General features: G+C 34.6%; 1 long non-coding RNA gene across 1 annotated transcript in view; it reads left to right on the forward strand.

Moving 5' to 3' along the window:
- Positions 1 to 10371, forward strand: part of LOC136834950 (uncharacterized) — a 322137-nt gene that overhangs the window by 83262 nt on the left and 228504 nt on the right. Inside the window, exon 5 of the long non-coding RNA XR_010851935.1 lies at positions 8179 to 8362. This is a non-coding gene — a long non-coding RNA (uncharacterized lncRNA). The remainder of the gene's footprint in view (positions 1 to 8178; positions 8363 to 10371) is intronic.

Raw genomic sequence — 10371 nt, forward strand, 5'->3', positions numbered from 1 at the left:
TAGTCCTTTTGATGTTTGACCAATATAAATCTTATTACATTCTTTACGAGGAAACTGTATACAATATTGTTTGGATTGGGTGGGCTGTTCTTAATTAGTTTATTTCTCAAAATATTATTATATTTAAATACTAAGTTAATATCAATAGTTTTTTTTAAAATGGGCACTGCAGGAGTGAAATTAGGACGAAATGGTAAACAAAGAATATGTTTAAGTTCGTTGTTAACACTGGTTGGATTATAATGACTTTTTTGTTTTATCTTTACAAAGTTCTAAAAAAAATATGGAGGGTGACATAATGAATCTCTTATTTTATCAATAATTTTAAACTCCTCTTCTAAAAATTCAGGACTACAAATTCTAAGAGCTCTAAGATACATACTGGATGTTGACATCTTAATTTGTTTAGCATGGTTAGAGTAAAAATTAATATATGACAAATTATTCTTGGGTTTCCTATATACTTTAAAACAAAAATTGGTGTTATTTCTAATAACTAAGACATCCAGAAATGGTATACAATTATTTTCTTCATATTCTATTGTGAATTTTATGGATGATACAAGATTATTAATTGTTTGCATGAAATATGGAATATTTACATTTTCTTTAACAATACAAAAACAATCGTCTACATATCTAACCCAAAACACCTTAGAGAAGAGATTCCTTGGAATAAGTCTAGACTCAAAGAATTCCATGTAAATATTAGACAAAACTGGCGAAGGAGGGTTCCCCTTAGCCATACCAAATATTTGTTCATAAAAATTACCACTGAAAGTGAATTTACAATTTTTTTATACAAATGGATATCAAATTAATAATAACATTGGTAGGTAATTCTAGATTATACAAGTCTAAATGTTGTGATAAATACTGAAGTAAGTCATCAATAGGAACTTTAGTAAATAAAAATGTCACATCAAAACTGGTTAATCTGTCAGTACTGGATAATTCAATATGGGAAAGTCTAGTACAGAAATCAACAGAGTTTTGTAAATGGGAATTTGAAATAGTACCCAGAATAGGTGATAGTAATTCAATAAGATATTTAGAAAGTTGATAACTAATAGAACCGGTTGAACTGATAATGGGGCGAATGGGAAAAAATCTTTTATGGGTTTTGATTAATCCGTACATGTACGGTAGGCATGGGCCAATCGTTGACACTGTCTCTTTTATTGAGCCGAATTACTTTATTATAGTTTTTATTTTAATGGGTCTTTCCGTAGTGTTTTGTAAGTACTAGAATCAGATAATAAATTTTCCATTTTTTCATCACATAGCTAATTTTATCCATTATTACAAAACAATCAGATTTATCGGCTTTAGTAATGTACAAACTTTTATCTTTCTTCATTTCATGAATGGCATTTATAAACCTTTTCGGGAAATTCACTATTTTATTAGGTGTTTGAAGTGAGCCGAAGAAAAGACCTTTAACTAAATTCATTGAAGGTGATACAATTGTGTTTTTCTTTCCCAGTTTGGATATTTCTGAGATAATGTTAGTGCACGATATGTCATCACTAATAGAATATGATAAGCCGTAGCTTTAAGCACATTTAAGGTTCTGGTCCAGTTCTTTGTTCGAGAGGTTTATTACACAATCGTCTCTATGTTTGTTATTCCAGTCACTTATCTCGATGAGACTTTTTAATTTTTTATCCAGGTGGAGAACTAATTTGTTTAGCTTGATCCTTTGCCCTGTCTTTTTTGTTTAAAGAACATGTTGCCCAGATTAACAAACTGTAACCCCGCCCCCACCTTCTGTTTTCGTATATAAAACTCAACTTCTTTTGTATTCAGTGTGAACTTGAAAATATAGAATAAACTACGAAAGTACTTGTTCAAAGTCCCGGTTTTCACTCACCATCCGACGTGGACTTAGTGATATTTTCAAGCACGCGTTCCTTCGTGCTGTATGATATATACGAGTATATATATATATATATATATATATATATATATATATATATATATATATATATATATATATATATATATATATATATATATATATATATATATATATGCTTTTAGATAAGGCATCGTACAGCATACATTCATCACAAACTGATACTCCAATATTAATTTTTTGTTCTTGACAAATTCAAAGCTCGTCTTTGCGAAATTCCACGCTCCATTGTTGTAAAATTATTTTTTTGAAAATCTCCTGTATGGAGACAATAAACTTTCCTGAAAAAGCTGTTTATTCTGAAAAGCGTAAGCGCTAGGCCCTTGAAAGTATTATCAGTTTAAAGAACCTAGTCATGTTTCATTTATATTTAAAACTAGGTTAGTATTAAAGCAGTTATTATAGTTTTTCGTATGCCATTAGTGTGAAATGGAACTTCGATTTTTTATGTCCAAAATTGAATTTCGAGACCATTGAGCCTTCGCAACGGGAAAATGCATTTCCTTCACTTTATAATTTGGTTCAGTTATAGTCATGCCCGCTAACATACATATGTCAACCGCAGGCATAAATGCTCGGTAAAAGTTTTGACTTCTCGACAAGTGTAGAACGAAAAACTATTGAAGAGGAGGCTTTACCATTAAAAAAACTCATGCTCGTACTTTCACCTAATGGCTAAGATGTATTCTCGCCCCACTCGGGCGAACCAAATGGTATTGTTCTATTCGTTATAACTGTTGAGCCTGGTATCACCAAATGTTTCACGTGATGCTGGATGCGCTTACAGCCATACAGTCAGAATGCATGTGAGCGTATGCTAACAACGTTATAAAGTAGACTGTATGCCGCAGAGGGTCAGCAATAACTGGAGATGTTATCTGTATACTAGAACTAAGTAGTTTAGTGTGACGCCACCAGGGCGCCGCTGCTTGCAGCCGTCTTTAAACACATCGGGAGTTGAATAGGGTCTGAAATGTGTCCTGTGAATGATTTCGTTCGCCATCTTCATAAGGGTACACTTTGCAGCTTATAGTTACAGTCATGGTGACAGAAATTCTTCAAGAGAAAATGGAATAGCTGTATTTTGTCAGTCATTAAGACTTCTTTGCAGTAGGTAAGGCGTGCAGGGTACTGTCTATGCCATCAGTTTTTCAGTTTAGATATGTAAAGGCAGCGTTAGATTTGTTTTAAGTAATGCATTTTATCGAATGTGGCCTCCCAACGAAATTACGGTAAGCCACACTTGGTGAGCATATTTCAAGACGGCGTAAACAAACCATAGAAAACATTCTTCTGTTATTTGATTCAAAGTAAAAGTAGTTTTATTTGTTATGCGTGTAACAAATCCTGGTTTTTTTATCTTGAATTTTCATCAAACCACATGTCTCAGATTGGTAATAGCAAAGCAATGAAGATTAGTAGCCTAGGCTAAGCGTATGAGCTCAAACAACTGATTTTATAAGATGCCATATCATTTAAACCTTATTCAAATGCAACTTAATTTCGAATATATAACAAATGATTTCTCAATGGGAAAAGTAGTCGAATCATTATGTCACGGGAAAAATGGCCCTTACGGATAATAACGACATGAATAAGACGCTTGGCCACCAGTGCTAGGCCTTTGTATATTGATTCGGTAGTATTTTTATTGCTTTGGTCTTTTTTTATGAACAATTTTATTCCAAATAAAAATTACTTACTTACGGTAATCCTTATTCAACGATTCTTTATAAATATCGTTCCAAAGACTTAGAATATAAAGAAATGGCTTCGCTAACCTCGTCAGTCGTCGATTTATTTACAAGACGCTGAACATGGAAGGAAAATCGTATTTTGCTGAACGTACTGCATTTTCCAGTTTTTGCTAAATAGGGCTTCTGGAAATACCTATTAAACGATTGTGACTAATAAAAGATAAAAAAAAACTAAACGATTGTGACATCGCCTTCACAGAGACGCCATTTCTTACTTGCCAGTAAAAATGCTTGGTGGTAGGCAAGAAAAAGAGTTATTGTTTATGCTAACTTTTCCTGTTTTTAAACTTTCAACTGTGACACACTAGGTAATATAGTTGTGTGTGTGTATATATATATATATATATATATATATATATATATATATATATATATATATATATATATATATATATATATATTGATTTGTTAAAAGATATATAAAATTATTAATTTGATATATAAAATTATTAATTTGTTTTTGTGTATATTACAGAGTGTTCGACGTAAACCAACATTTTAGCTTTTTGTCACAAGAAATATTTAGAATGACGTATTTGTTCGATATAAATAAAAATATTTGTTTTTCTTAAAGGAGAATGAATAGTTATTTATTTATTTTTTTATTTGTTTGCTTAAGGAATACTGATTGCTCAGTAAGGGAATACAGTTTCCTAATGGAGTGGTGTTTGACTTTTCAATATTCCAGTTATATGTATACAGATTAAAACAGGTGATTCTTTTATGCAACAGGTTGTTATTTCTACGTAATGCTAAATAGGGGAGAGATTTTTCTAATCTTATTGTATTTGGCTTTCGAGTATTTGAGATACAGCTTAGAAAGCAAGGTTCATTACTTTAACTACAATAGGCCTCTGAACAATAATATTTCAGAGTAAGAGAGTGACAGTTGAGCTAACATCCAATATACTTCATTCTAGTGACATTTCTTGGTAAGAAATTCATAGTCAAGCCGTAAAAGCATCATTACTGTATAATGATTAACTTATGTGCCAGAAATGAGCCTATTCTTATGATCAGGATCCTGCTTATGATCATTTAACGAGAGGAAAAGAGCACTGTAATGTCTTAGTGTTTCGTCACTATAGCATAGTACTGTGTAGGGCGAAAACATGACCTTTAATGTGAAATTATCTATGAGGTAAATTTTGCTGCATTTAATAAACCATTACTATGAAAAAGTACAGCCTATTTTTATTCAGATATTTAGCAGCAGTATATCACAGAGGCGCACAAATTTTATGCAAACGGCTACAAATGCATTAAAAGATGTTCATACTTATCTAGTACTCTGCGTTGGTTAACAAGAAAAGTTTAAACTGATTCTAAATGAACATAGGGTATATCAAATATTCAGAAATGTCACGAAGCAATCTTGCACTTGGAGGCAAATCCTGGTGAGCGTATATTGGATATCATTCTTTGATTCTTAAAAAAACAATGCAACTACTATCGATAAAGTGACCGTCAGAATGATGCTTTTACGGCATGACTATGAATTTCTTACCAGCAAATGTCACTGGAATGAAGTATATTGGATGTTAGCTCAACTTTCATTCTCTTGCTCTGAAATTTGTGGCAGTTTTTGACGCTTCCCTTATGCCCTCTAAGGGAACCTGTTGCGCCCTGCTCAGTTGCTAAGCCAGGGCTACGTGCCATACATTCTTAAATCATCGGATAACGAGACGCTGAAGTCTCTCTATGACCTTGAAGAAGATGATTTGTATTCATAGTGCTATTGTCTTAATCTCAGTTTAATTGCTCGTATATTTTTAGTTCATAGTATTCCAAACAACACCGTTGTTTCGAGGTTATTGGTCTAAATTATGTAAAGTTAAAGCAGACGGAACCGTCTGACTCCTTGTCAGGAAACGCCTTAATAATTGGGTAAAGTCTCATTATCTAAAGGTACTCGTTATCGGAAACCATCCAGAACTTTAGAACACACTGAAATCCAGAGGATACTTCCAGGTGAACCAACCGTACATGTATCGTACAATTTACATTAATAAAGGTACTAAAAGAAACCGTTTCAGTGTTCAGAGAAACGGTAATTTAATTATGATCGAGAGTATGTGGCTATGTGTTGGGTTGCTATCAGAGCAAGGGAACGACGAATAGCTTAACGTCCAAAAAAGGTAAGAGGCTAAAGAAGAAATAACATCTTGGGACCCAAAAGCATTATGCTTTATTTCTCACGAGAGGGAAAAAGCTCTCGAGGCAAAATTGCCTGCCAATCTCCCTTCCCGAGGAACGTTCTCCATCTGTTGTGAATAATTCCCATTCAGAAACTGATCATAGGAAAAAGGGTAGGAGCAAACCTTAAACAAAATTTCCTTGAATAGCCCTTCGAGAGAGCTTTCGTTGTTTCTCTTTTATTAAAAATGATTTCATTGTGGTTTGCAACTTATAACCGAAGCGGGTCATTTGATCGTTGTTGTTCAGGGATCTCTTACTTGATTTAGAGGGAGTTTTCTTAAAGGGGGCGATGATTACTTTTTCATCCGCTTAGCAGGCAGTACTAATGAAATGAAGTAAATAAAGAAACTGTGGAAGTTATACGGATAATAAAATGAGCAGCACACCCATAAGCTTGTAACAAACGTCTAGAAGCCGAGGCATAAAATGTGAAGTAATGGCAACTGCGTTTTAGAGGCTATAGTCATCTCATTATTGAACAGACCAATGTATACACTTCCTCCTTTTAAGCAAGAATCTTTTTTTTTTTTAACCTGGTTTTACTTGGAAAAAAAATGACCCTCCACGTCCGTAAGACGCCCAGAAGGACGCGTGAGTTCCTCTTTGAAGTCATTCATTTCTGGAGTGGCTACAACAAATGTCTTAATCTTTCCTCATCAAAGAAGCCCATGGGAATGACCGCACCTTTGCCTCCTTCTGTAGTATTTCTTTTACACTGACGTGAATCTCGACAAGAAAAAAAGGAAATTTTGTGTGTGTGATCTTTTTTCCTTTGGCTATTCTTCTTGTCACTTCCTGTTTAGTAAATATAGTTGTCATTTATATAGTCATGATTTTCCTGGAACTGCATGGCTTTAATAATCGACTACTTCACATTTTCAATTTTAGTTTTTCCTATTTTTTACACTTCCATTTCTTTATATGATATTCGATAAGATCACTGCTGTAAAGGTCGTCTGTAAATCAAGAATATTTAAACACCTTAGCGTTTTCTACACTCACTCAATCTTGTTCCTAATTCTCGGTGCTTTATACCTTATCAGTCACTTCTTCATCTCCATCTTATCCCTTTTTGCCCTTCCCCCTTATCCGCCTTCCTCATCCTGCTTCTCTCCCCTTCCTTCATTTCACTCCCCTCCTTTCCAGGACCCTCCTCCCCTCTTTTTCTCCCTGGCGTTTACTAGCATCATTATTACTCCCCGAGGGCAGCGTCAAGGGTCATAATCTTGCATAGAGCAATAAATTGCCCAAAGAAAAGTCTTAGCTGGCTACCCAGATTGTCTTACGATAACTCTCTCAGGTAAATAATGTATAAAGAGCCTCTTTATGCAGACCTTGTTCAAGAATGTCCCTGTCTTCGACGAAAAGCTAAAACGCAGACGGGATATTCACATTCCTCTGTTTCTTGCTTGTTTTCCTCTTCGTCGAGAGAGAGAGAGAGAGAGAGAGAGAGAGAGAGAGAGAGAGAGAGAGAGAGAGAGAGAATGGTTGGATGGGCTTGTACAGTATATAAACGGGCGGTGATTTTCGTAGATTACAACGGGGCTCTGCAAAAAAGTATTAAATTAATTCGCTCTTTGCATTATTATGTCTAATAACGTAGACTTGTTAAAATGAAAGGGCTCCACGGGAACGAAGGTTTCAGGTTGATTTTCATGGTGCCACATGCTTCAAGGGTAATTTTCCTAAGGACTGTCAAATGTAACCGCATTAACAATACTCTTATCGTGGGGGAGTTAATCACCGAATAAAAACCGTTGATGAAAAAGAAAGACATGGCAATAAGAGGTTAAAAGAATATTTTTCAAAGGTACCGGGAGGAAGTATTTTTACTAAGTAAGTTATCTTGGGTGGAATACTTTCATCAATATATGCAACACATATTCCCTTCATTTTTATTAAATTGTTTATCTAGGTTATGTAATACATAGTGTTACAAAGCAAGCAGATAAAATTCACTAACCTTTTTGTTTGATTATTTACCAACTTGAACTTATTACAAGAACAAACATCATCCACTTGAAAACTTTACATTCTAGCCAAGGCGTTAGTTGTGCACGGTACAGATATAACTGAATCGTTTTTGGAGTAAGTCTTGTCATTGAATTTAGTCCAGATTAATCCCGACAGCTATTGCAATTCTCCTTTCCTGCCATCTAGTTCTCAGAGCGACGTTCATTAATGGAAACCGTTTCAGTCTCACATAACCACTTACTCACGCTCAATATTACTCAGGATTACGCATGTACATTACATGATTTGAGTACACGAATTACATGAGTTTTGTCAATGTCCGTCTTTCAGCTCGATTCATCGCTGTAGACGAGGTTAAGCTTCTCTTCAGGAGCGCAGGCAAGATTAATCTTACATGCGATCTACCTCAGTGACGCAGTACTTCGCCTTGGCCCGCTTGTGACGTCATGCTGAAATCATCCGGTCCGCCAGAAAGTTTTGAAGAAGGCACCAACATTTTTTTTTGAAGAACAAGGTAAGAATTTCCAGTTTTTTCCGATTGCCTTTGTTATCTTTGGTGCTGGTATTATAGTATTAACCATTCTTGTTCTTATAGTTGACACTGAATCAACTCTGCTTTGTTCAGTTTTTTGTTGTAATTTGTGTTTCGAATTGAACTATAATTAATTGATTTTCGCTTATTTTTTAACTGATTTTAATGCTTCTCTGTACTTTAGTCCTGGTGATTATATTTTCGGCATAATCTTTTACCTTGACCTATTTCTCAAGGTCACATGTCAATTTAAAGGTCAGTATCATATTTCTCTCCGATTTTGATGAGACCTGGTAGGTAGGCATCTTGGCGGTTCGTGTTATTTTCTTCCAAATATTTGTGACCACCCACTTTTCAAGGTCAGTTCAGTTTATGGGCCAAAATTTCATTTTCTCCCTTCATTTTTTCTCTGATATTAATGAAACTTGGTATATACTTTGGGTGGATGACTTTGATAGCAAACCATTTTCTGTTGCTCCTTTTCAAGGACACAGGTCGATTTAAAGATAATTTTATTTTTCTCTAAATTTGACGAAGATCACAAGATATGTACCTTGGAGAATTTCTATTATTTTCAAACATAATTTCTACCTTAGTCTTTTTTTCTCTGGGTCACCGGCCACTTTCAAGGTCAAAATATGATTTTCACTATCATTGATAGTTATTTTCCGTTAGTGATTTTCTTCAAGGTCACAGGTTTATCTAGAGATCAGAATCTTAGCTTTTTTCGTCTGGATCTAAGAAACTGCGACAAAAGCGTGTCTCAATCGTTCAGAATTGCTTTCAGTGTTCGTAGAATTAATTTCTGAGTGTGAAACAGCAGCTCTCTGAGGCGGGAGTATTTCATCCGCAGCAATGTTTTTCAATAACCCCTGCTGACTGTCAGTATTAAAGTTACTTTTGTTACTTTTTATTAATATTTAGATGAAAACAAATGTTTAATACAATCTGTGACTTCAAAAGATTGTTTAATAAGTCAGACACCACTAATAATACATTGAAAGTTATTGTACGAGTATTATATAATATCGATATCGAATATTAGAATCTATTCATCTGGACAGATAGTGTTGAAATAAAGGTGCATCAGAGGGTGCAACAGCCACATATTTTTCTAAACAAAGCTTTTAGGGTGAGGTTGCTAGCCCAATGCATTTTTCTTGGCCCTATCAACTGCTGGTGTCCATTTGCCTTATCAGAAATCAAAAACTTCATCACACTAAACTGAAGTGCAAATTAAGTCTAAAAGTATTGTTGGACATTTTGTCGACAACATAAAAGGCTACTAATAATCAATTACAAAAATGTTTTATAACAAAATATATAAAGAAAAACATAGCAACTTACTTCAAAAAGCAAAACCTCCAATCAACAGTTTTGGATATATTTTTGGAATAGAAGTTTACTTCTGAAAACAAAGCTAAAACCGGATTAGTTTATAAGTACACTTCAAAGTGAAAGCATCCAATGTGGAAAAGGTTGCATGTGTAAACAGTTTCGAAGGTAAGCCGATGCTTCTTTGAAATGTTTTCCATTTGTAAAGCACATGCAGGTAGAAAACAATACCAGTACTAAGAGTAAAGATTTAATACGTGCAAATTTCATGCTATTACTGTTTACTATGTAGCAAGTATGGTTTCAAGGGAACACAGTCATGGGAGCACTGTAGGTTTACTTAAGGTTCTTTGCAGCGTCCCTTCGGCTCCTAGCTGCAACCCCTTTCGTTCCTTTTACTGAACCTCCGTTCATATTCTCTTCCATCTTACTTTCCATCCTCTCCAATACAAATCTTTCATAGTGCAACTGCGAGGTTTTCCTCCTGTTACACCTTTCAAACCTTTTTATCGTCAATTTCTGTTTCAGCGCTAAATGACCTCATAGGGCCCAGCACTTGGCCTTAGGCCTAAATTCTATATATATATTCATTCACAGTGGTGGGAGTGATCCCTTACCCAATAAACGTAATACGTTCCTAAATAAAGTAAAGAATA

Source organism: Macrobrachium rosenbergii, chromosome 4 (genome assembly GCF_040412425.1).
Source record: "Macrobrachium rosenbergii isolate ZJJX-2024 chromosome 4, ASM4041242v1, whole genome shotgun sequence".
Lineage (NCBI taxonomy): Eukaryota > Metazoa > Arthropoda > Malacostraca > Decapoda > Palaemonidae > Macrobrachium > Macrobrachium rosenbergii.